Source organism: Leuciscus leuciscus (assembly GCF_965113295.1).
Source record: "Leuciscus leuciscus genome assembly, chromosome: 3".
NCBI classification, from domain to species: Eukaryota; Metazoa; Chordata; class Actinopteri; order Cypriniformes; family Leuciscidae; genus Leuciscus; species Leuciscus leuciscus.
Genome location: NC_138727.1, coordinates 39,098,120 through 39,124,488, shown reverse-complemented (window position 1 = coordinate 39,124,488; position 26,369 = coordinate 39,098,120). Strand labels below are relative to the sequence as shown.

General features: G+C 37.7%; 1 protein-coding gene across 1 annotated transcript in view; it reads right to left on the bottom strand.

The window, feature by feature from the left end:
* Positions 1-22,979, bottom strand: part of ctnna2 (catenin (cadherin-associated protein), alpha 2) — a 535,329-nt gene extending 512,350 nt beyond the window's left edge. The window contains exon 1 of the mRNA XM_082164839.1: positions 22,676-22,979. The gene's annotated coding sequence lies outside the window, so the exon portion shown is untranslated. The remainder of the gene's footprint in view (positions 1-22,675) is intronic.
* Between the last annotated feature and the right edge of the window lie 3,390 nt (positions 22,980-26,369).

Here is a 26,369-nt window from a genome sequence, read left to right as displayed (position 1 = left end):
TAAAAAAAGATAGAGAAAAAAGAAACTAAGCACAGACATAGTTAGGACAGAACTTTCTTTTTTTTTTAAGGGATAAAACACTTCCCATATTTTGTGATGCGCACTGGTGAACAAAATGATGAGGGAAAAAACATCTTAAATGGTTAGTTCACCCCAAAATGAAAATTCTGTCAGTAATTACTACCCCTCATGTCGTTCCAAACCCGTAAGTAGGGCTGGGTACCGAGTTCGATACTTTTTAGGTAGGCCTACCGACCGAATTGCCTCGATACTATCGAGTATCGAAAAATTACTTCTTGTTCGGTACCAGATTTCGATACCTAAGGGGTTAACTCGTCAACGTCAGTGCCCAAACAAATACAAATGAAATGCACAACGACACACCTAAAACATACTCATATGAGACGCGCGCGCGCACACACACACAAACTCTCCACGCACATACTCAAATGAGACGCGAGCACACACACACAAACTCTCCACGCACATACTCATATGAGACGCGAGCACACACACACACAGTCACATACTCAATGAGACGCGAGCACACACACACACACAAACTCTCCACGCACATACTCATATGAGACGCGAGCACACACACACAAACTCTCCGCGCACATAGCCTACTCATATGAGACGCGAGCGTACACACACACACACTACCCTAAAGATGTGGAAAAGTCGATCAAAAGTGTGGCTACATTTCTCCAGGCTCGATGCCAACAGCGCGCGTTGCAGTATTTGCAGTAAAATAATTGCTGCAAAGACCAGTACCACGACAGATATGATGAAGACCTTGACAGTGCACGGAGTAAACATAAGAGCAGAAAGTTGCTCCGTCTTCGACTGGTAAATGAAGAGATACCTTGTTGATCACTCTGACAAATGACCCACTGAATGCTAACTGAATGTACACTGCCGTTCAAAAATGTGTTGGTTAGTCAGATTTTTTTTTTCTTTTCTTTTTTTTCAGTAGGCCTATGCATTAAAGTGATCAAAATCGTGACCTGTGTAATGTTACAAAAGATTTCTGTTTCAAATAAATGCTGTTCTTTTGAAAATGTTATTCATCAAAGAATCATGAAAACATTTATCACAGTTTCCAAAATATTAAGCAGCAAACTGTTTTCATATTTCTGAAGGATCATGTGACACTGAAGTAATGATTTTGAAAATGCAGCTTTGACATCACAGGAATAAAATACATTTTGAAATATATTCAAATAAGATTTTAAATTGTAATACTATTTCACAATGTTACAAGTTTTACTGTAGTTTTGATCAAACAAATTCAGCTTTGGTGAGCATGAGTTCTTTATAATAATAAAAATTGTTCCTTTGTGCACTGGCTAAGGAGCATGAGTCAAACTGAAAAAATAAAAACAAAGTTTTTCTGAGGTAATGTGTTATGTAATATTGTTAAAATGGATTTCATAAAATTGGTATCGAAAAAAGTATCGTTCAGGAACCGGTATCGACATTTTTTGAACGATTACCCAGCCCTATCCGTAAGACCTTAGTTCATCTTCGGAACACAAATTAAGATATTTTTGATGAAATCTGAGAGCTTTCAGACCCCTCCATAGACAGCAACGCAATGACCACTTTCAAGGCCCAGAAAGGTAGTAAAGACATCGTTAAAGTAGTCCATGTGACTCCAGTAGTTCAATGTTATGAAGTGACGAGAATACTTTTTGTGCACCAAAAACAAACAAAAATGTTGACTTTATTGAAGATTTTCTTCTCTTCTGTTTCATTCTCTCTGTTTACGTTGTAACTACAGTTAAACGTCAGAAGGCAAATTGACCATTCGGAAAGACTCTTTAAAGACACTTTAGTTACTGTTGCTATGTCCGACAAGCCATGCTGCTCTCACACCACACCTGGTCTCACATGTTCTCACGCAGTGAAAAATACATTGCGGAGCAGAGAGGACACTGACAATGCACTGACAGACAGGACAGACCAGTTTACTTTTGATATGAAACAAAGTCGCAGCTTTCAAAATTGGTAATTTTTTTACGAAATTGAAACAATAAATACCATTTTGTGGCTCTTTAATGTGTCTGACAGATCACTGTAGAGCCTCAGTTAAAGCTGCTCGTGAACCGATCATCTCTTCCTTCTAGTTCATTTATAGCATCAAATAAACATAAATTAACATAAGGAGTGTTGTTTTAACCATGGAAAGACATCAGTACACACCGTTTTTCAAGTTCAAATCCTCCAACGTTAATCTACTAACTCTCCTGACTGCTTTGTCGGACAAAAATGGCAGATTCGGCGGATGGCGGATTATGATTGGTCAGATCGCCTGTCAATCAAGCTCCCTGCGAAGGGTCAACTGGCGTCGGCATTCCGACGTAGAACCCGGAAGCACTGCACTACACACTACACTACATATGATCAGTGTAGGAGACTTACATGGAAGAGAAGAAATTCTTCAATAAAATGTAACTAATTTAACAATGTCTTTACTACCTTTCTGAGCCTTGAAAGTGGTTGTTGCGTTGCTGTCTGAGGGGTCAGAAAGCTCTCGGATTTCATCAAAAACGTCTTTACTTGTGTTCTGAAGATGAACGAAGTTCTTACGAGTTTGGAACGGCATGAGGGTGAGTAATTAATGACATAATTACGGGGTGAACTTTAAATATGCACTACATGTCATGTAATATCCTAAACAGTATCTAAAACATAAAAAAGTCTCTAAAGCATTTTGCACATGATAAATTACATTTTTATTTTTGCTGACTAAAATGTTACATGCATAATCAAAAACAAAACTTTAAAATATAAAACACTGCATGTTATGTAAATAATGTTGGTCCTGTGCAGTTCATGGTAATATTAATCTATTTAAGTTTTTGGTTTAACAATTCAGGTACTGTTTTGGTCACCATCTGATGTTCAATGGAAAATGAGGGTAAACAACAAAACTACTTGAGTACCACCGCTTTAATGCCCTAGATTGGTTTTCTAGAACTAGATAAAAATAATAAAATAAACTTTCTCTTATACCATCAGGTTTAGCAGTTCACTCGGCTAAAAAAACGCACACTCCAAGAAAAGGGAAAAGGACTTCACATTTATTTGTAGGAAAGAAAAAAAGGTCTATTTTCACAGTGAGCTGACTAGTATATCACACAGCCATCTCCAGAAAAGCACGCCGGAAGGAAGCTGTACAAGATCTATTTCAGTTCCATTATCACCGAATAATGCTTCAATTATCCTGCGGAAATGGTAACAGGAATAATTACACTATTTGTGCCTGGTTGCCAGGATGATAATAACAGCAGTCATAACGAGGAGAGCGAAATGGCAGAAATGCGACACTTTCACACATGCAATTTCTACACAGTGGAGTCAGAACGGGTCAGCAAGCTGACTGGTTCAGATCCATTAGCTTTCATATGGAGGAAGAGCCGTGTTAACTGCGAGATTGCCACAAAGACAAGGAAATCTTTACCGCTGACATGACAACACATGCTTTTATTGTTGATGTTCTTTCAAGAAAAATAAAAATAAAATTATTATCAGAAATGAAGAATGAAGTCTTATAAAGATATTCTATTGTGATTTGTGACAAATGAGTAAAATATTACATAGACACAGGCATTACAAAAAAAGGCTTAAGAAGCCAATATATTGGTTGCTGTGTTGTGTATCATTAAATATAAGCCATTTATAATAACTGACCTACAGTTCACAGCAATCCATTTAGAAATCAAATCAATCTGGCTTGAATCGGAAAATATCCTTTTCACGGATTTTGCATATGGGTTAGGGGGCCTGATTAATTGCATTTACCACATAAAAAAAAATAAAAAAAATGAAATCACACTAGATTAATGGATCAAATTAACAACACTCACATAAATAGTGATAATTGCCTGGGCTGTAAACCTGTGATGCTGTGTGACGCTTAAACAGTAGAGAGGATTAGAGACAGCTCAATCAGGCTAGACTCATCGTGACCCCATCACACACATACACACACACTTCATGCACAGCAGACTAAAGCCAGCACAGCCATTTTTGACCTCTTTTATTCCCTCCAACTCCTTACGCTGACCTCAATATGCTGATGCTAGTATCTTATAGTTAGAGAAGTGTGTATATAAGATATGCAATTGAATGAAACTATGACGTTGCCAACTTTGTGTGCATTTGAGAAAAACGAGGACACTGGATCTCTGAAAATATCAAAGGGCGCCTGATTCTGTTTTGCATATTCCTGCCTCGCATCCTAAATTTAAACCCTGAGCCTAAACTTCTTTGCAGCCCGTTCCCAGAGATCCTGCCCTGGAGTGGTGACGATTAAAGCTTAGATTAACCCACGCTAAATATCAGACAAGCAAAACATTCAATGCCCACAAACACACACCCCTCCAGTGTTCCTGCCATGCCACGCAACACAACACATCAGACAATATATTTACGTAATTAAAATGCAACAACTGACAAATTCATATATTATCCAATAATGTTTTTTTCTCGCATTCTTTGTTTGCCGAGTGTTCATTTTGGACTGAAATGCTAAATATGTCCCGCACACAGCAGCTAAATGGCGCCACTACTGTAGCTCTTGAGGTGCTGTCAGTAAGTTAAGGCCCCAATATACTCACAGCAAACTTCTTTTTTAATCCTCGTTTAGAGGTAAAACTAAACTAAAACGAGGCCACGATATAGTAAAATGAGGGAATTAATTATTAAGCTGTACCGTGCACAAGATTTAGTAAAACGAGGGAACGAATTAGTAAAATCATGCAGTCTGTCACAAGGATGAAGATGAAGGAGAGTTCAAAATGGTTTCTATAAACAAAATGGTTCTTTAATGAAAACAAACTCAGGTAATCCACAACGAGAAAGAGAAAGAGGGCACGTTTCCATTACAGATTTGCGCAAAACTTCTGCGATTTTTTTCTAAATGTCGACAAAGAACTATTGTGAAATGACAGTGTTTCCATTAACTGATGTTATGCGACTAAAACTAAATTTTTTCATTAAGTAAAATCATTCCAAAAACCATGGCGACGGATGAACGCTGGTAGGTTTACAGTATGTACTAATCCCAGCCACTGCACTGGCCATTATTATTAATCGAAGGAAATGTATGTGTGTTTTCCAAGCATTAATGGTAAGGAACGACCCTTATTATACTTGTGAGCGGCACATATGAGGTGTTTCTCCCTCAGATCTGCTTCGAGGTCTTGATTGTGGCATTTATTTGAGGTTCAGAATCCATTATTCCTGTAATTCTTGTGTCTTTTATGAATTTAATAAAGAACTCTTGTCTCGTATTCTGTCCAAACACACCGCGTCATCTACGTCAGCTGACCTGTAAATGCGCAAAAACTGTTTCCATTGCAGTTTTGCGAAATATTTCTTTTTCAAATTGCCTGAAAAACCACCTAATGCGAGCGTAAAAACTTTTTTGCGATAAATGGGAGTTTTTGCGAAACTGACGTGTTTCCATTGGGCGTATTTTCAATTCGCAATTTGTAGGGTAATGGAACCGCGGCTAGAGAAAGAAAGAATGTGTAACATGCACACACAAGCAACAACCGACAAACACTGAGTGAAGGTGAGGAACTTAAATAGGCTACAAAGTGATAATGAGGAGATGACGAACAGGTGTGATGATCTGATGAGTGTCCATGACAACTAATGAGTGGCGGGAAAATCAAACAAAGGAACACATGTGATGAATGAAAACAAACTGAAAGTCCATGAAAGTGAAACTAAAGATGAATAAGTCCAGATAACTGTGACACAGACGTACTGTATTAGCAAGACGTGGGAATGAATTGTTAATTACATATGTTTTCATTTGAATACATATTCATGAATTCTTATTGAACACATGTTTGCCCATATGTCATGTCTGGGACTCCTGAAACTCCCTTCAAACGAACTTCATTTTGGCCTGATTTTGGTTGAAATGGTGTCACACCAGTACTTTCTTGGATTTTGCTTAAAGTATATCGGTGCTCTCCATTCTGCCTGCTGCGCAACTTCCAGAACTCATTTATGTGCATGTTTTTATTAGGGATGTGCAAAACCAAATATTTTTTTTAAAACCGACTACCCAGTGGGTTGTCTGAATGACTAATCAACTAGTTGGCGGAGCATTAAAGAGGATGAAGTTAGAGACAGAACTTCTCCGAGAGGGTTTTAGCTTGCTGCTGACAGTCTGATAACTGTTAGGCACTTAACACGCTGAAGCACAGGCACAGGACTCTGTCAGTACGCTAAAACCGTCTGAAGTCTGGCCTGCACTGCAGTAGCTGGTAGCATTGAAACTGCTGTCAAACCAAGAATGTTCTCCCAATGACTTTGTAACATGTTGAGGAGGAGGACAAGAGGGCGTAGCTGCGTTTGACAGAAAGCAACTTAAACCCACTGTACCATTTCACAGTACATTTTTCTTTCCACCTTTCTAACCATCAGGAATATCTCCAGTCATTTCGTTTTTTGTTGTTTCCTTCCTCCACAAACAGTTTTTTTTTTCTTGCCACAGGGGCAGAGGAGAGTTAGAGGGGAATGAGAAAGATGGAGCGAGAGAGTGAGGAGGATAAAATGACAAAGTAGAGGACAAGAGGAAATGCAGCAGAGGAAACAAATAAAGAGAGAGGGAGAATAGCGGATGCAATGGGAAGAGGAGGGGGGGTAGAGAAGTATAAGAGAAAGAAAGAGAAATGGCCAAGAATAATGAAAGCACACAGAGCAGATAAAGGGTGACAGTCACAATACAGTGGAAGTCTCTGGAACATGTCAGTGGCTGATGGTGAGATGGCCACAAGGACAAAAGGCTATGCAGCACTCAAAGGTACAGATTTTACTTGCTTTTTACCTCAATTAAAAATATGTTGAAAATGCATATTTTTATCTAAGCCCTATTTTTATTTTATTTATTCAAAAGAAAGTGAGTTAGCCACAACACTATTGTGGTCTGGTTGAGGGAAGTATTCTTCATACTGTGTTTGTGATTATCGTTGAATGATTTATTAAAGGGGTCCTATAATGCCCTTTTCACAAGATGTAAAATAAGTCTCTGATGTCCCTCAAAATACCCCACAGATATTTTTTTATAGCATGTTAAAATTGTCACGTTTTGAGGGTGAGCAAAAACGCGCCATTTTTGTGTGTGTCCCTTTAAATGCATATGAGCTGCTGCTCCTGGCACAGAGGGTGGAGCTTCAAGTGCTCATGTGTTAGCATCGTCGATTACATCACACAGACACGCACTGAAAATTTCAAAAACTGTTAAGCCTTTTATGTTCAAACCGGAGTCGGACAAAGATGAGACTTAAGAAGAAGTGACAACGTAGAATGCAACAGGACATTTCTGAATGGTTAGTTAATGAATGTATGTAGCTGATGTGGAGTTAACTATCTTCAAGTGATAAGCGTATTCTGTCATGATAATCTATAAATCGCTACTGGGGCCGGGGTTTATGTAAATTTTAGGGTTAGTGATGTCACTAACCCGTGAAGAAGCTCATTGTAGTCCCTACCAGCCGTTTGTTGTAGTCCTTAAAAAGCCATTTCTGTAGAAGAAAATATCTCCCTTTGCTTTGAACTTTGAGCGTCGTAACTTTTGCAGATGTTGTGTATGCTCAAACCGCAACATTACACACATACTAAAGTTAAAAAAGTGAAATCATAATCAACCACACCTTTAAATTAACCAGAGTTATTAATTTGTGAAAAGGACTGACCCGATACTATCTCAAACTTTTAGTCTTCATTACATTTGCACACTCTGTAATCACATGGTGGCAACTTCCAATTCTTCTGAGATTTACAACCCCGAATGTGTTTCTCCAGACTGTCACCCTACATCTTGCAAACGATAGACCTATAGAGTATATAAATCTCTATTTGGCTGATCTCTACTGAAGAGATTACTCATTAATGGTACGGGTGGCTTGCTTTTGCTGAGAGCAGCTCTCTTAAAATAGTCCTGACCACAGAGAAACAACTGGCATACATGCAATAAAGTCATTACCGACACAGATGCAAAAAAACCACACACAAAAAAACACAACAAATGCATTGCCTTTCTACTGCTGAATGTGTGTTTACAGGACATTCAAGGAAAATTAATTATATTCTTGTTCTGCTCCTCACACTAGCACTAGCAATGAGATTCCTAACCTGTGTTTGAATGTGTCACCACAGAGACAGACCAGGCACAACACAGTCCACCATAACAACAAATGCACATTCCTTATCAGCCCACATTCTAGCAAACCCTCGCGAAATTCCAACTGGAACGGCAACATTTCAAAAATATCTCACCATGAGGTCATTGTTTGAAATGCAATTTGTCTTTCTAGTATTCAGAAACATGGCTAGCAGACTCTCTCACATTGATACACTATCTCTAAATTTCAGTACGGACTAATATGGAAAAAAGTGTAATTCTGTCTTTATTATTAAACTGAACTGAACAAATAAATGGATCTTACAAACCAGTTATTCAATGAATCTTTCAGAAAGATTCACAAAATCAGCAGTTACCAGTTTGAAACAGTCTCACGAATCCTGAAGCTGTTCCTTCTGACTCAATTAACTGTAAATGATCCTTACATTCAGGTAATGTCCATTTTGAACGTTGTGTATACTTTAAGGTCTGTGAAACTTAAATCAATTTCATCATTGACTGATAATTTGACAATGTGTACATACAGATGTATATTTGCTTTGTAATAAATAAAATAAAATAAAAATTTATTTAACTTAAATTGTATGAATAAATACAGTACATAGAAAATAGGGCTTACTGAATCCTCTAAATGTGATAAAGGTCGAAGTCAGCTGGACAAACATGTAGCAGGCCAGTCAGACTAACAAGCCCACAGACCAAACTAACGCACAGATTTCCTTTCAAAAGAGGATTGTGAGCAAACCGTCCATCTGATTCACTAATCCTCATTCAGACAGAGAATGAGCTCTGGGCTCTGTTTTATTTCAGACCGAGCAGACGCACAGATGCTCCCAAGGCCTGAGGTAACCACCGCTATTATCAACAGAGCATTGTCTACAACTTCAGATGAGATGCCGGAGGGAATAATGACTGGTACCATTTGACCGGTCTTGTTTGCTCTGCCGCAAGACAGTCATTATACTGATCTAGAAATGAGTCCTTTGTGATCATCTCAGTTCGGATCAAAGTGTGTAACCACTTTTACTCGGAAATAATTAGATTGATCAAAAGGGACATTATTTAAATAATTGTTGTTCTTTGGAACTTTCTATTCAGCAAAGAATTCAGATTTGGGTCTGAAATTAGGCCTGCTTTAGGTCGCTGTTTTCCATCCAATTACAACAGTTTCAGCTCCACAACATAAGAACCACGATCAAACCACGAGCCAGTGTATAATGGGGTGAATTCTTTTACTTCTTACTGTACTTTCAAAGGAAATGCATTGATGTAAAATGTAACATTACATGTGCATACACACCCAGTAAACATGGATGTTTAAAATAATAGACCAGAAACCAGAAACATCACAAGCTTGCATTGATGTAACAGAAAGTAGCTGAAGTAGTTGTGCATCAAAAATAGAAGTGAGGCATCCATTAAATAAAGTTAATAATACATAATGCAATCAGGCACTTGCATGACAGCTCCAGTAATTATAATGGGAGCAATCTGATGATGTCATAATGGCCTTTGGATATCTCACCTGTCTGCTTTGACTGTCAGCTATTCTTTTGCTGCCTTGCAAGCACTGGTATTTACTTTAGGGAATGCAAATCAAGTTATGTTCTGCTTTACATAATAACCAATTATCAGGATCATGGAATGATATGAAAAGCTCTCATTATGGGACTATGGCAATGAAGATCAGCCAGTTCAGACCTGATGTTTTAACAAGCTTTTAGAGTCACAATGGACAGTCCCACCACTTCGCACACAAAAACCCAAATTCCATTATACAATTTTTGATTACAAATTCATGCTTAAAAGCACTCATACTGCAGTCATCTCTCTTTCACAGCACCTTGCTGTTTACCCAGATTAAATCAAAGCTCAAATTGAGGTTAATACCTAGATAAACACATGCAGTCATGTAAAACAAGGTCAGGACAAGCAGCTCAGATTGAAACTTCCGTTTTTCTCAATATTACTATAAAGCAGCTATATCTCATAATGAAATTCCTTTAAAAAAAAGGTCCCTATTCAGTGATTCAACACCGTTTCGCTGATCACACTGACCATTATCTTCACATCTCTGTTCTCCAGCAGTTTAAGAGTAACCTCAGCCAAGAGAGCATGTATGTGTGTTAAGCCCAAAGTATAGGGCTACTTTAGTTTTGATGCAAACGCTTAAGGCTCCGCTATAATTTCCGTGTGCGTGAGGATCCGTGTGGCGTAAAAATCATCATTGGAGGGTGTACGCGGAGGCTCTTTGCAGACATCTGCGTGCCTCCCATTTTTTGTGACCGTGCAGACAAGTATGCGCAGTCACTTATGCTACAAAAGCACCAACTGCGCATGGGCTGGAAAACAACATGGACGCCGTATATGAAGAGAGGCTGTGTGAAGAAGTCCATTGATATCCGCAACTCTACAATCCGTCATTACAACATATATAAAGACAGCCAGATGTGCAATAATTCCTGGAGGGAAATTGCATGTGTGGAAGTGTATACACGCCAATATACGGCGCATGTGTGGAAAACATCCGCCGAGGAGACCCCAGTATACACTCTGTAGTACAAGTAGCCCACCCAGTTCTTACTACTACAGTCATAGTCAAAAGTGAGCAATTACTTGCACATTAATAGGGGTGTGATGAGATATCGTGCCATTTCATAATTCATGTACACTAAGGTCTGAAGAGACTCATGTGAAATCATACAGGAGAGAAGCCAATCAGTTGAGTTTGTGGCACAACCTTTTACAGTGCTTGTATATTGTTGTTGTTCAATGCCTATGATAATTCAAACTCATAAAATAGAACTGAAATGACATTAATTACAAGATTATTAGTTAAAACATTTCAAAATGGACTATTTTTCCAGTCATGAATTTTGTCACTCAGGATTTCTATAAAATATTGTTCAAAAATCTCGTCTCTTTCTCGTGAACCCAATCTTGTGTCTCGTCTCGTCTAGTGAGATACAGTGAGGAAAATAAGTATTTGAACACCCTGCTATTTTGCAAGTTCTCCCACTTAGAAATCATGGAGGGGTCTGAAATTGTCATCGTAGGTGCATGTCCACTGTGAGAGACATAATCTAAAAAAAAAAAAATCCAGAAATCACAATGTATGATTTTTTAACTATTTATTTGTATGATACAGCTGCAAATAAGTATTTGAACACCTGTCTATCAGCTAGAATTCTGACCCTCAAAGACCTGTTAGTCTGCCTTTAAAATGTCCACCTCCACTCCATTTATTATCCTAAATTAGATGCACCTGTTTGAGGTCGTTAGCTGCATAAAGACACCTGTCCACCCCATACAATCAGTAATAATCCAACTACTAACATGGCCAAGACCAAAGAGCTGTCCAAAGACACTAGAGACAAAATTGTACACCTCCACAAGGCTGGAAAGGGCTACGGGGAAATTGCCAAGCAGCTTGGTGAAAAAAGGTCCACTGTTGGAGCAATCATTAGAAAATGGAAGCTAAACATGACTGTCAATCTCCCTCGGACTGGGGCTCCATGCAAGATCTCACCTCGTGGGGTCTCAATGATCCTAAGAAAGGTGAGAAATCAGCCCAGAACTACACGGGAGGAGCTGGTCAATGACCTGAAAAGAGCTGGGACCACTGTTTCCAAGGTTACTGTTGGTAATACACTAAGACATCAAGGTTTGAAATCATGCATGGCACGGAAGGTTCCCCTGCTTAAACCAGCACATGTCAAGGCCCGTCTTAAGTTTGCCAATGACCATTTGGATGATCCAGAGGAGTCATGGGAGAAAGTCATGTGGTCAGATGAGACGAAAATAGAACTTTTTGGTCATAATTCCACTAAACGTGTTTGGAGGAAGAAGAATGATGAGTACCATCCCAAGAACACCATCCCTACTGTGAAGCATGGGGGTGGTAGCATCATGCTTTGGGGGTGTTTTTCTGCACATGGGACAGGGCGACTGCACTGTATTAAGGAGAGGATGACCGGGGCCATGTAATGCGAGATTTTGGGGAACAACCTCCTTCCCTCAGTTAGAGCATTGAAGATGGGTCGAGGCTGGGTCTTCCAACATGACAATGACCCGAAGCACACAGCCATGATAACCAAGGAGTGGCTCTGTAAGAAGCATATCAAGGTTCTGGCGTGGCCTAGCCAAGCCAGTCTCCAGACCTAAACCCAATAGAGAATCTTTGGAGGGAGCTCAAACTCCGTGTTTCTCAGCGACAGCCCAGAAACCTGACTGATCTAGAGAAGATCTGTGTGGAGGAGTGGGCCAAAATCCATCCTGCAGTGTGTGCAAACCTGGTGAAAAACTACAGGACACGTTTGACCTCTGTAATTGCAAACAAAGGCTACTGTACCAAATATTAACATTGATTTTCTCAGGTGTTCAAATACTTATTTATATCTGTATCATACAAATAAATATTAAAAAAAATCATACATTGTGATTTCTGGATTTTTTTTTTTAGATTATGTCTCTCACAGTGGACATGCACCTACGATGACAATTTCAGACCCCTCCATGATTTCTAAGTGGGAGAACTTGCAAAATAGCAGGGTGTTCAAATACTTATTTTCCTCACTGTAAGTGTCTCGTTACACCCCTACACATTACACATCATACACAAATACAAAAAGGCGTCACAATAAATTTGCACTTCAAACATACATTAAGAAAAATCTGGCTACACTATATTATGCTGATGACAACATTTACGTCACCCTAGTGTACACATAAAACAATGAAGTATATTTGGGCTTTCCACTCAGTTCTCACTACTATGGTCATAGTCAAAAAGTGATCAATTACTTCATAAATCACACATCATACCAAACACAAGAGAAACTACTTAAACATCCAAAAACCTCAACTTTGTGTCACCCAAATGAGCTCCAAGGCTTCAACATGTTAGCATGAGCACTAACTGCTAAGTAGCTCCAAACATGTGAAATTTGACAATTAAAGCTGCAGTCGGCAAGATTTTTTTGATCATATTCACTGAATCCGACACTATGCTTCGACAGAACAACAAAAATCAGCTGGTTTTAAAGGGGAAAAAAACGCGCTTCTACCTCCACCTAGAGCCTGTTATTTGTTTTGCTTCTGGTCCAATCAGCGTAGGGCTGTGTGAGATCCGACTGTCAATCACAGGTCGTGCACACGCCACAGATCCACCCTCCCCCTCGCGCACGTTACAATATCCCATGCACACGCCTGAAGTTCACAGGTGTTTTGGATTGTACGAAGCGTGATGGCTGAGAGAAAATGTACTAACAAGCTTCCAATTCCTCGGTCAACAACCAGAGCTAGGAGGTCCAAAACAACCAAGGAAAAGAAAACACCTGTAGAAAAGAAGGAAACAAAGAAAGAAAGGGACCGTGCCCGTAATAAAACCAGGATCAACATCGGACCGGCATTTGAAAGATGGAAGGATCTAAGTTACGGGATTTCAAAGGGTTCAAGCTGGATGCAGAGCTTGCCACATTTCTTCTCGACAGGTAATTGTGCTTTATCAACCATTGGCTTTATTTCTGAGTGTTATGTAAGTAATCTAAGTATGCTTGGTGTTGATCGATGCTGAAGAGACAGGTGCATTCACAGAAAATCTGGTGCACACGCACTGACGAGCACAAACTCAATGGGAGGGTGCTCGGTGGTAGTGGGGGAGGGGCATGAGAGTTGTAAACATAAAAAATTTTGGCTAAGTCCCCTCAATCTGCCAGACTTGCCGACTGCAGCTTTAAAACTACACCTCAAACATATACATACTTTCAAAGGAACTATGAAATATGTGCATACAAATAACCGTAAAAAAGTAAAATGGAAGTGGTGTCCCATTCCAGTACGTTGTATGCAGCACAGACTTTAGGTAAACTATTCCTTTAAGAAAAGACTCATTATTAAAGAGCTGGAAAAGCATATTCCATTTTAGATCTCTGTTATTAGCTTGCGCTCCAAATATTGGCTATTTTGTCGTGTCTTGAAGAGAGATAACAAACAGGTTTGAGCTAAATGGATGAGGGAATTTCTCGCTTTATTGCTCTCTGGTGACAAATGATGTGCACAAGAATTTTTACTTTTTATAGCGTTTCATTGCAAAACAATCTGACAAAAGCAGCAAGAGTCAAATTACTCTCAGCAGCAATTGCCTTTGGAGCTGAAGCTAATAACATTTCAGCCAAATATTTGTGGGAAAGGTAAATGAGCACTGACAGCTAATTTCAGTATCCGTGAGGAAAACTGTTCAAGGATTAGTTCACACAAAAATGACAAATCTTTAATTTACTCATCCTCATGTTGTTCCAAGCCTGTTTGACTTTCTTTCGTCCGTGAAACACGAAAGTATGAATTTTGTACTGGTAGCTCTTTTCCATGCAATAATTATTCATGTTTCTTATTATATTATTATGATATTATAATTATTATTATTGGGCCTGGAGCTTTCAACTTCAAAATGGTCTCAAAGGCACCATAAAAGAGGTCTGCACTGAACACTGCACCACATTCCTTGTCTTTTGAACGAGCTGAAATTTCATTATTCACTAATAATCTCCTCTCAAGTAAAAGAGAGCAGAATAGTGAATCGTTGAATTGATTTTAAGTCACTGAATCATTGAGTTGATTCTAAGTCACTGACTCATTGATCAGATTTAAAGCAACACTAAATAACTTTTCCTCTTCGGTCCCCCTACAGGTTGCAAGCGGAATCGTCCATTACCGCTGTCATAAATCATTTCGACTACCGCAGTCTACAGTCGCACGCACGCTCACTGTTTATCCAGCACCAGCTTTAGAATGAACGATGTCCACAGACAAGGTAGAGTATGCTGCGTGATTTTATGAAAGTATGATGTATTGCGACATCAGAAACGAAGAAAAACTAAATAATGACTATTGTAACGCTTATTGTAACGTTTCTTATGTCTCATTCGAACTACAGAAATGCTACCCGATCTGGCAAACTTGCATAGTGTGGTTATAGCAGATATAGGGCTGCAAAGTGAATCCAGAAGTGCCTTTCACCCTGTTACGACTTGATGAACCACTGATACAATTTCGAAAACATTATTTTAAGCTAAAAAAAGTTATTTAGTGTCGCTTTAAGAAATTGATTCAGACTCATAAACAAACAAATAATTCTGACAGGCTTTGTAAACTGGAGAAATTATTCATTTAAAAGATCCGATTCAAAAGAACAAATTGGTCATGAATCAGACATTGCAAAAATCTCTCGAATGCACCAATAAAAGCTAGGACAGATGTCAAAATGTTCAGTCAATAACAGCTTTACTATTGCTCTGTTCCTTACACAAAGCTGTTGTATGACAGAAGACCTGAAAAATAGGGCAAACGTTACAGTATGCAAAAGTATAAAATTTTTGCGATTTAAAACAATACATTTCATTTTGTTATATGTCGGGATACAAATTTTAACGCCATGTTCCTGTGCTGTTCAGTGAATCTCTTTAACACACAGGCAAATCCTGTCCTTGGTTTTGATTACAGACATATTGCATGAAAATACCAAAGAGAAAACGGTCTATTTTGAAGATTAATGTTCAGACATGAAATAGGATTGTTGATTTCATTCACAGTGCTGAATTTCCCAGCATACTGAGCATAAAAAGCACACGTCTAAAAATTTGATTTAGGAGTAGCTGATATTGTTTGAATGCCACAACTTGATTTCATGGCCGGAAATCAATTGTGTTTATGGTCAAAATGACAACTGCCCATCAGAGAGGAACCCTAGTAAAAATTAAGCAAAGTTTAAAGCGTGGAGTTTTATAGATGTTCTTAAATTACAGGTCACGGTGACTTCTACAGTCCTATTGATTTCCCTCAGTAATAGATCTCAAGCCGGACAGAAGGAGGAGTGACCATCTGTCCAATGCTGCGACTGCTGACACCTCAAAAGGAGGTAAATGGGCTCAGCTTGCCTAAAACACCCTGATGTACGAATACTGGTCACTTCACTTGGTCTGTACGCTTCAAATGCTAATGGTGGAGCTAAAACATTCATTGACCCCCTGATAGATTTTGGCTTAGGTAACCAAAGTTAATTAAGAAAGTTAATTAATGTTGGAAATCACAAAGATAGAAGATCAGGGGAGCATTAGAAGAAGAAGAAAAAATGAGAGCTGGAGGAAGAGGACATATCTAAAAGACAATGGAGGCCAGCTCAGTATAATGTACTGTGTTCATTCACACACTGTGGAAGTATTTGTGCTGTAGAATTTCCCTCAGGGGTGCTGAAAGCATGGGGAGAAAATGAAGAGAAAGTAAGGTAAAGAAAAAGAGGGAGAGAGGAGGGAAACTTGGGCTAGCATCATCTTAAGTAGCCAGACTTTTTTTTCTGACTGGAAGCAAAAAGTCTGGTAATCATTGCATCTTATTTTGGAAATGAATGCCCGCAGTGTACCAGACCAACATGTAAGCAAGCAACACTGGTTTTTCATATTTCAGTGCCGAAAATGTTTTCCAAATTCATTAACTAGTGCCTGAACTAATCAACTATTCCCTAAAAAAGCCATTATCCAAGTGATCTGAAGTTAATACTATTGTTAATAGGTGTGTTCGACTTCATGCGGTGCTGCGCAGACAGATCAGCAAGATGCAGTCGGGGGCAGAATAGAAAAATTAGCCATTAAGTCAGACACTTTTTGCTTCCCGTAGTGACGCTAACGCAGTGTATGCGTACTTTATCACAGACAAAGTGAATTAGATGCAATATTTGTCAAATACATAGATGTTTCAGATGGGTGGGGCAGAGGACAGACTGGTGCGGGTCTCTCTGGCATTGAAAGTACAAAAAAAGAGAATGAAACAGTCAAACAACAAAGAAATGTCCAAAAACATTGTGAGAGAGTGAGGGAAAAATAGATAAACTCAACAAAAAAAAAACAACAAAAAAAGATATTTATAAAAATTATTGTACCAGTATTTTGTACACTTAAAAATAAATGTTCCAAAAATAACTTTTCGTTTTAAGACCCATTTTGAGTTCCCCAACGAACCTTTCAGCAACCATTTCTTTAGAGAATGATTTTTTCTTAGTTTGAAGAACATTTTAATAATCTGTAGAACCTTTATCCACCATGAAGAACCTTTTGTGCAATGGAAAGGATCCATGGATGTTAAATAATCTTCATGAAACCATCAATAAATACATTTTTATTTTTAAGAGTGTATGGCAAAACAAGATCACAGTTAACTGTAAGTTAAAACATGTACAGTGACTTTGAGAATGATGATTTGATGGTCTAAATTTGGTCTAAATAATTCACATACTTTTGTTGACAAATTCCTAACTTGTCTTATGTCTACACAACATGTAATTAAAAAAAAAAGTACTAATAATAATTTTAAACAGATCTAACAGTAGGGCAGAAGAAGAACACTCAACAAAAATGGAGGAGAAAAGAGGAGGGGAAGAGAGGGAGATTGCAAGGTGAGGAAGGAGATTACTCCTTCAATGAGTCCTCCATATCCTATAGTGGAATGCTGTTCTCATGTTGGGTTAGAGGAAGAAGGGAACTGGGGAAAAAAGGAGATATAGTTGAAAGAAAAAAAGAGGAGGATGAACTGATGCCGTCTCAGAGAGATTCTGCTGACTTATCACAGTCATACATATACAGAAAGAAAATTAGACAAGGTTCCCCAGTGCCCTTTAAAAGTCTTCAGGGAGACGCTACAGCAAAACTGGACAGATAAAAAAAACAGCAGCTTTTTGAATGGTAAAGTGCTTGGAGAAATAACTCTTTTCACATACTGAATTCTGAAGAAGATAAGCTAAATAAAAGTGTCAAAAAAGTTCAAATAAAAAGTTCTTAAACACTTTGTGTATCTAGTGCTGCTTGCAATCTCTCATAAATTGTGAATTGTTTGTTTTGCTTAAGTTATGTCTTGCAGCATCACTTGGTTCAGTTACTTCTGGAGCGCTGCAGGCAGTTGCTCGCACCGTCTCCAAACTCAAAGGCGCCGCTGTTTGCAAACGAGAAGATCAGATGTGGCTTTTTACTCAGCATCTCTCAGAAAAATGCAGACAGTTTTTGCAGTTTTCCTCCCAGAAAATGCTAATCGCTACTTGCAATGCAGACTTTTAAAAAGCAACTGTGTCTCCAGGTAGACGCTGCCCTTTTGCACTGATCCATGCTTTTCTCAAATTCTCTAACTCTCGGAAGACTAATCTCAACTGACAACAACACGAGCTGCTCTCATGTAATGCATTGGAGAACATTTATGTCGCAAAGCCAAGTAACCTGACATTTTCCATTAAAAACTTCTGCAAATATCAGGATGTGGACATTGGACCACATAGAAAAACCAATAAATCTAAACTTGGAATACTGATATCTTAATAATAGCCTTTAAGGATGTAAAAGGATGCAAAATGCAACGCTGGATGACACTGCTCAAAATTACTTGTTTAAAAGTGGAAATAAAGAACAATGTTGCCAAGTGCAACACGTTCCTGGATCAACATCTTTATTGATATAGGAACAACATTCCAATCAACCAATCAGATTTGAAGGACAAGTTTACATTTTATGTCAAGTTTAGGCTAACAACCAGGGTTAGGTGCTTCTACATCAGTTATTCACTTCGGATTTTAGGGATAACTTATGGGTAGAGTTAGGTTTAGGGGTTATGATTATGTTGACACAGGAAGGTGTCTAACTGCAAAATCAGGACGTGTGTCTCCTGACGCCAGTTTAATGCTTCCTCTTTAATAAATTAATGAGGAATTAATCAAGATCAGCACAAAGAACAACTTCTACATGGAACCTGATGGCGAACTTCATCTTTATCCCAGTAGGCATCTCAAAATATACTTAGGCACATTAACATTGATGTAAATGGGTGTTGCAAGTCTTACCAAATTACTCACATTTTGCAGATTACAATGCATAAGCTCATGAGTTCAGCATGTCAGAAAAGAATAAGTGGGAGTATGCATGAAATTTGCATTAGGTCTGTGGCGTATGCCCAAACCAATACAATATGAATTCCTCTTATTTAAATAAAACATAGCATTAGATGACAAAAAACAAGCCTCATTTCTATTTGCATTATACTTTATACATATTCCTTCAGTCTTTATTTATGCATCATTGGAAAATCACTTTTAACTGTCTGTGACAATGAAAGTTTCAAAGGTAATTTTACCTCTTTATTTAAAGGCTTATCTCAGCCTGAAAACCACTTTATTGGCACATTTATAAGCAGATTCACAAACAGAAAAGCAATTAACTTAATGAATTATTCTGAAACTGCAAAGAAATGCTGATGATTAAATCTAAACAAATGTTTACTCTGTTTAAAATAAACGAGAGAGAAAAACAGGTCTGGAAAGGTTTTTCTCCGGAAAATGTGTGGAGGATATGTACTGTCAAGTAACCCCAAAAGGTATTTGGGCACTTAGACTACTGTTCAAAAGTTTGGCGTTGGTAAGAATTGTAATCTTTATGAAATAATTATCTTATGCTCACTAAGGCTGAATGATCAGTTTTCATTTTAATATATTTTAAAATGTAATTTATTGAAGTGATGGCAAAACTGAATTTTCAGCATCATCACTCCAGTGTTCAGTGTCACATGATCCTTCAGAAACCATTCTAATATGCTGAATGTGTTCAAGAAACAGTTGTGATGTTTGAACAACAAACCTATTGATTAATTTCAAATAACTTTGTTTGTGTGAAATGATTGAAAAGTCTGCCATATTTCTTTAACAATAAAACTATTGATTTGGTACTTTGTTCAAATTAATCTAATGCACAATTGTACTTTTTAGGACCACTGATTTACATACTGCAGATAAATGGATGGATGTAAAGACATGCATGTAATCGTCTAGTGTTGTTTCACAAGAAGACAAGATCAGTACAGATGTTCGCAAACATTAAAATCAATAGTCTGAACAATTTATACTATGATTTTTCCTGTCAGTCAGTGCAGCAGGCATGCCTTCACATTGGAAAGTCTCACCGTCTAGCTGGGTGCTTTATTACTGCTTGTTTGTCTTGCAAACAGAGCCCCTCACCTCAGCCTGGAGACACCATAGCGACCAGATTCACAGATCACGCACACAGGGCGTCCCAAAGAGCTGACAGGGGGCAAATCTGCTCTCCTGGTTCTCACTATAAAGCGCATTATTTCTGTGCAATGCCAGTCCATTTGAGAATAATAACAGCTAAAGAATTAAAATGTATTTGTTTTAGTGTTAATTCAGGAAATTGCTTTTAAATGGGCTACTGTTTATGAAACATGATAAATATGTGGATATACAATTATTTAACATAGTGTCATATTACATGAAAACAGAAAGCATGTGACCCTTTAAAAGCACTCTTTGGCTAACAGGTTGGCTGAAAAAGAAAAAAAGAAACTGACACGATTGTGAAGACTGTAAAAGTGTTGCACACCTCCCTGTCAATCAAATGCTCGACTTCTAAATGCAGCCTCACTGTTGCCCTTTCACACCCATTTGGTTTCTGCTTACGGCTACTGTTACGGCATGGAAACTTACATCTACACTGCAAGTGAGCAAATAAAAACTGCCCTCATGATCAAGGAAGCTGTCTAAATAGTCAGCTTCATTGATTAAAATAGGAACATTCAAGTTTGTGGCGTCGCCAACAATATAGGGTGTTACAATGCGGCACTGACTGTGAGGACATTTAAAATGTTTTCTTGTTACACTTTGACTGAGGGGAATTTATGTTTGCAAGTACTCTTGCAAACACAATCAGGTATCTCTGTTTAACTGTAAACTGTAGATAGATAGATAGATAGATAGATAGATAGATAGATAGATAGATAGATAGATAGATAGATAGATAGATAGATAGATAGATAGATAGATAGATAGATAGATAGTCATTTCATGTAAACAAAGTAAACAAGTTCAGATTTCAGCAAGGAACTTGGAACATCCATTGCATGTAAATAAACTGCAAATACAAAATCGCTATATATATAAGTGTACAAATGTACAACTACGTTATTGCACCTGGCTGATTTTACAGTTTCACGACATAGCTTGGATAAGACAGGAATTATTGCATGATGCTAAACAGTTAATGGTTAGGGTCTGAAATTAAACGGGCTCAAAGAAATAATGCCCCAATACGTGATAAAATGTTCAATGCAAATTCCTCTTTTTGTGTTATATTTTATAAAATGTGGTCATAGGTTTACATTTTGAAGTTGGCCTAACTGATTCAGGTCAGCAAATTGTGATAACAGCGTGTGAATTATACAACGACTTTCAGCGAGTCGACTGTTTTAAAGAAATGCCGGCTTTTAACATTACATTTAAATGTACGTTTTAATTAAATGTAACTTAGCAGCCTTTATATTGCTTGTCATTTACACCACCAGCACGGCAAATACATCTACTGATGCTACTGGACACATCTTCAGTGATGTCGACACACCAAGCGTTTGACTAAAACTGTTGTTACGGTTTAGCAAACACAACCTCTGTCCATTAGTCTATTAAGCAAAACGTGAAAATATGCTCTTTGATATGTAAATATTTTTTTCTCATTACTAGTGAAAATGAATATCATGTTGAAACCTAAAATTAAACTTTATATGAAAAATAAACCCTACCTTTTTTTGACTACCTTTTGGGGATCGATGCTAAATAAGCGGAGTCTGACACAACTCCCACAAACACCCAGACAACTCGCACCGTGCAATTGGAGTAGCCTATTTGACAAAACATAAATTGATGACACACTGTGTAGCCTACTGTTTTTTTTGTTTTTTTGTTTTTTTTATGGTGGGGGAGGGGGCCTCATAAAAGGTTAAAAAAAAAAAAAAAATCCCCTGAAAATCAATTCCAGGGCGCAAGTAGCTATCCTTCTACAATAAATAGAAAGTTCATTTTCCAACACTGGGCTTCATCCAGCTGGAACCGGCAAAATATCTCAATGTCATGAAGCCTAAAGTTGTATGTTTTTACAAAACTTTACTATATACTTCTTATAAACGTCCAGATCCTAAAACCCTCTTCAACCTATCATTCAAATGTAAAATAGAGCACAATAGTAATTGCAGACAAAGAATAACGGGACATTAAGACGGGAGGCGCTCCGGCAATGAGGAGAGGTGTCTACAGATCGTAGACGAACCAATGCTTTTATATTATTGCAATACACCATGCCCGTCATCACGCGGACAATATTCTGCTATTATTCTGTTAAAAGCAAACCATTATTTAACATAAAATGAGCTGGTTAGCCGGTATGCTAGCAGGCTGCAGATGGGAGGCACTGGCCATCACCTCGGTGCTGGAATAACTGTATTTATACAGCGGAGGGATGCATTAGACAATCGCTTCAGGAATTTACCTATGTATCTTTCATCTGACATCTGATATGTTTTTCCTTTTTGACTTCTGATAATCAGCGCAATAAGGCTAAAACGCAGAAGCCTCGCCTTTCTGACACATCTAATAACGGGTTCTTGCTCCAAAGTGGCTTCCATTGATCTTACCTTCAGTGATGACAGCCCCGGTGCAGGAACAAAACACTTCCGAGGAAAATACGATGGTGTGATTTATTTCCAAATGGACGGCTCTCCAAACCTGGTCAGTAAGTTGAAACAACCCCTAAAAAACCCGCCGGTTCGCCTCTGAAGTGATGGAAGCAGAATGAATCCACGCGTTGCTGTGGGTATCTAGGAAATGCTCGTCTCTCTGCCGCTCCCTGCCAAATAATGACCCCTCCCACTGAATCCCAAGCCACAAACACGACAGGTGCTGAGTATGCGCGCTCCCTCCTTGCTAAATAGTGAGCCGCGCGGAGGCTCTCCAATGCGCCTGCGCTGTGAACGCGGCGAGAAAGAGCGCAGCCTGGGATAGGCGGGGCGAAGATGGTGCTGCGCATCCTTGTTAAATAGTGATGCTCAGCTGGAGGATGGAGCGCGTGCTCAGTGATGTATGCTTAATAGGAGTCCACCACTGTTTGGAATTGGGTATTTTATTCGCTTTTTTGGCAAACTTTTTTGGGCCTACTGTGTTTATGGAAAGCACATTTTATAAACGCCAATCTTGAATAATAATATTGATCAATATTTTGTATTATTATTACATATAAATAATATGTATTTTTTTGCAAAAGCTGATCTCAAAATCAAAGAAAAGTATTTCACTAGTAACAATCTTCCTCTGAACGACCACGTTCAGATTTTAAAACATGATTGATGTGTTGCTCAAAGTTGTTTTATGGTTCTAGTAACTGATGTTGCATAGAAAAGAGCTGATTGAAGATTCTGCAAAAAAAAATTATACGTTTGTTTATATAAAAAACATATGGTTACAGCAACATGGGAGTGAGTAAATTACATACACTGTAAAAAAAAAATTACATCCCCAAGTCAAAAATGTCAAGTGAAATTTTTCAATTAGTCTGACGTATTATTTCTCATTGAGTCAATGTTAACAGACTTTTGCAACAAGAATTTCACTTGGGCCAATTGAAAAATTTTGATGTTATCGGTCACTTGACATTTTTGATTTGGGAGGGTTAGAAATTTTTTACAGTGTAATTTAATTTCTGGGAGAACTATTCCTATATATATTTTTTTTTTTTTTTTTTTAAATAGGCCAATGTCTAGCCCAGTGAACCCAGGGTTGTGAACATTGTTGTTCTTTCAGGTGTATGTTCACAATGCTGTCCCAGTTATACATCAGAAGGCTGTCAGGATCACAGGGACAAATAAATGAAATGCCACACAAATCCTGACCAGCTTTCGACAAGCAGATTTTGTATTATTTTTTATAGAGTATAAAAACAGTATTGCAATCTGATTATATCAATTAGTCCACACATTTTTAAATGTGATTTCACCGGACAGATGTGATTTTGTAATTATTATTTTACTATGAATGGTCTAAAGCCTTTTATACAGCCTTACTAGTGTAACAACAGCCTTTTTTTTTTTCTTTCTTTTTTTTTTTGCTGATATGCACACTTCCACCTCTGCCAGAGATTGGCAGTATGCATAATAAATGTGCTGAATAAGTGAGAGGTTTACATATTCATAAAGCTGTAGCAAGTATACCAGTATAGCAGAAATACCTTCTGCCTGTTGGAAAAGACAGACATTTTGGAAGGTTAAATCCATTCTAAAAATCATGATTAAATGATCATGATATACTGTATGCACATTTGGACTGTGCTTTGGCAACATTGGAAAATCAATTAAAGAAATTGTTCAACATCAATAATGAATTGCTCTATTAAGTCAGATATTTTCAATTAATTAGTTGATCTGTTGCAAAACTCATCTAAATGATTTTTTCATGATTCGGATTGATTCGTATGGAAGCTTGTTTATGGAAGTAAGTGAGACTTTTTTTCATAATTGTGTTTATACCTTGCAAATCTGACTTCATAACTCACAATCGTGATTTCACATTTCACAATTCATCATCAGGATAATAACTATTAATAATAATATTTTTTTTTTTTTTTTCACAATTATTGTGATCTTATATCTCACAATTCTGAATTTTTGAGAAATAAACTAAAAGGACATTGTGGTTGAAAAAAAAAAAATGGGATGGGAGGAAAAATTATTTTTCAATGCTTTTGCGTTCTCTCATTGAATGAAGACACGATGATGAAGATAAAGCTACAACAGTTTGTGTCCTGAAAATTTCAAAAACTTTTTTGTTTATGTTTAAATGTATGTAGCTGATCTACATATCTTCTAATCATTGATTAGCATTTTCTGTCATGATAATCTATAAATTGCGTTCCCGGGGGCGGGGTTTATGTACATTTGAGGGTTAGTGATGTCACTAACCCAGGAGGAATGTTGTGTAGTCCCAGCCAGCCGTTTGTTGTAGTCCTTAAAAAGCAGTTTCTTTAAAAGAAAATATCTCCCTTTGCTTTGAACTTTGAGCGTTGTAACTTGGCAGATGTTGTTTATGCTCAAACAGCAACATTACACACTAACTAAAGTTAAAAAAAGTTAAATCATAATCAACCACCCCTTTAATACTATTTCACAGGCTAAATGAACAGAAGGCATAACGCAATATCAACAGACAAGACCGGACACTGAATACTGACAACACAGGAACTTATATTTACAAACAAGGTAAATTAATGTTACACAGCTGAACTAATGACTAATCATATCAGTAGCCATTACAACTAACGAGTGGTGGGAAAACTAAACAAATGAAACTAAAGAATACAAACTGAAAGTCCATGAAAATGACAGTCTGTGACAGCGTTCCCCAGAAAAACTTTGCATTCTTTCACAAAATGTTGCGTTCCGATCCATTAATCTTTGCGTTTGCTCGCAACGATCTCAAAAGTTTTGCGAGCGAATGCAAAGTTTATTGTGGGAACGCAAAACTTTTGCAAAGTACCCATGTGGTGAAAATCAAGTTTTTAATGTTGTTTATATGTCTATGTGTTGTTTTTAATATGCTTTAAGAAAAACCATGTACAAATGTATAAGTCAACACCATTGCTGAATAATTTCTCCTTAAAACTGCAGTGAACAAAAGACAGTCTCAAAAACGCGGTTTGAAATCGCTGGTGTTTCTGACGTCACAAACTGTAACCAATAACGTCAATGTGTGGATCTCTGAGCTGGTGTGAGTGAGTGGAGGCGGGGCTAATTTGCTAATTCATAGAACTGTATATGAAGAGTTCAGATGCAAAAGCCTCTAAATGCCATCTGAAATTTTCTCATAGAATGATCATTTTTATCAAGCTTGTATATTTAAATTCAATAATTTCACTCAAATGGCAATGAAGATTACCTATTAATTGTAATTTAAGTGAAATTACTGAACTTAAATATACAAGCTTGATAAAAATGATCATTCTATGAGAAAATTTCAGATGGCATTTAGAGGCTTTTGCATCTGAACTCTTCATATATTAAATGAGACAAGGGTGTAGAGTTACATTCAAGCTATTTTAAGGCATTACGAATTTTTTTTCAAGGAAAAAGCATTTAAATATGTAATTTTTGTGATCAAATGTGAGTTTTAAGGGATACAATTATTGACTACAAGGGGACTTTAATAATTCTCCTCCCATCTCATATTTTTCTCATCACCGTGTCCCTTTAGGGGCTCCGTAGGTTCCTTCCATAGATTTGGTTACTGACGTCAAACGATTCTTGAGTTAAAATCTCACTGGAGGGGAAATTTCTCTTTTTT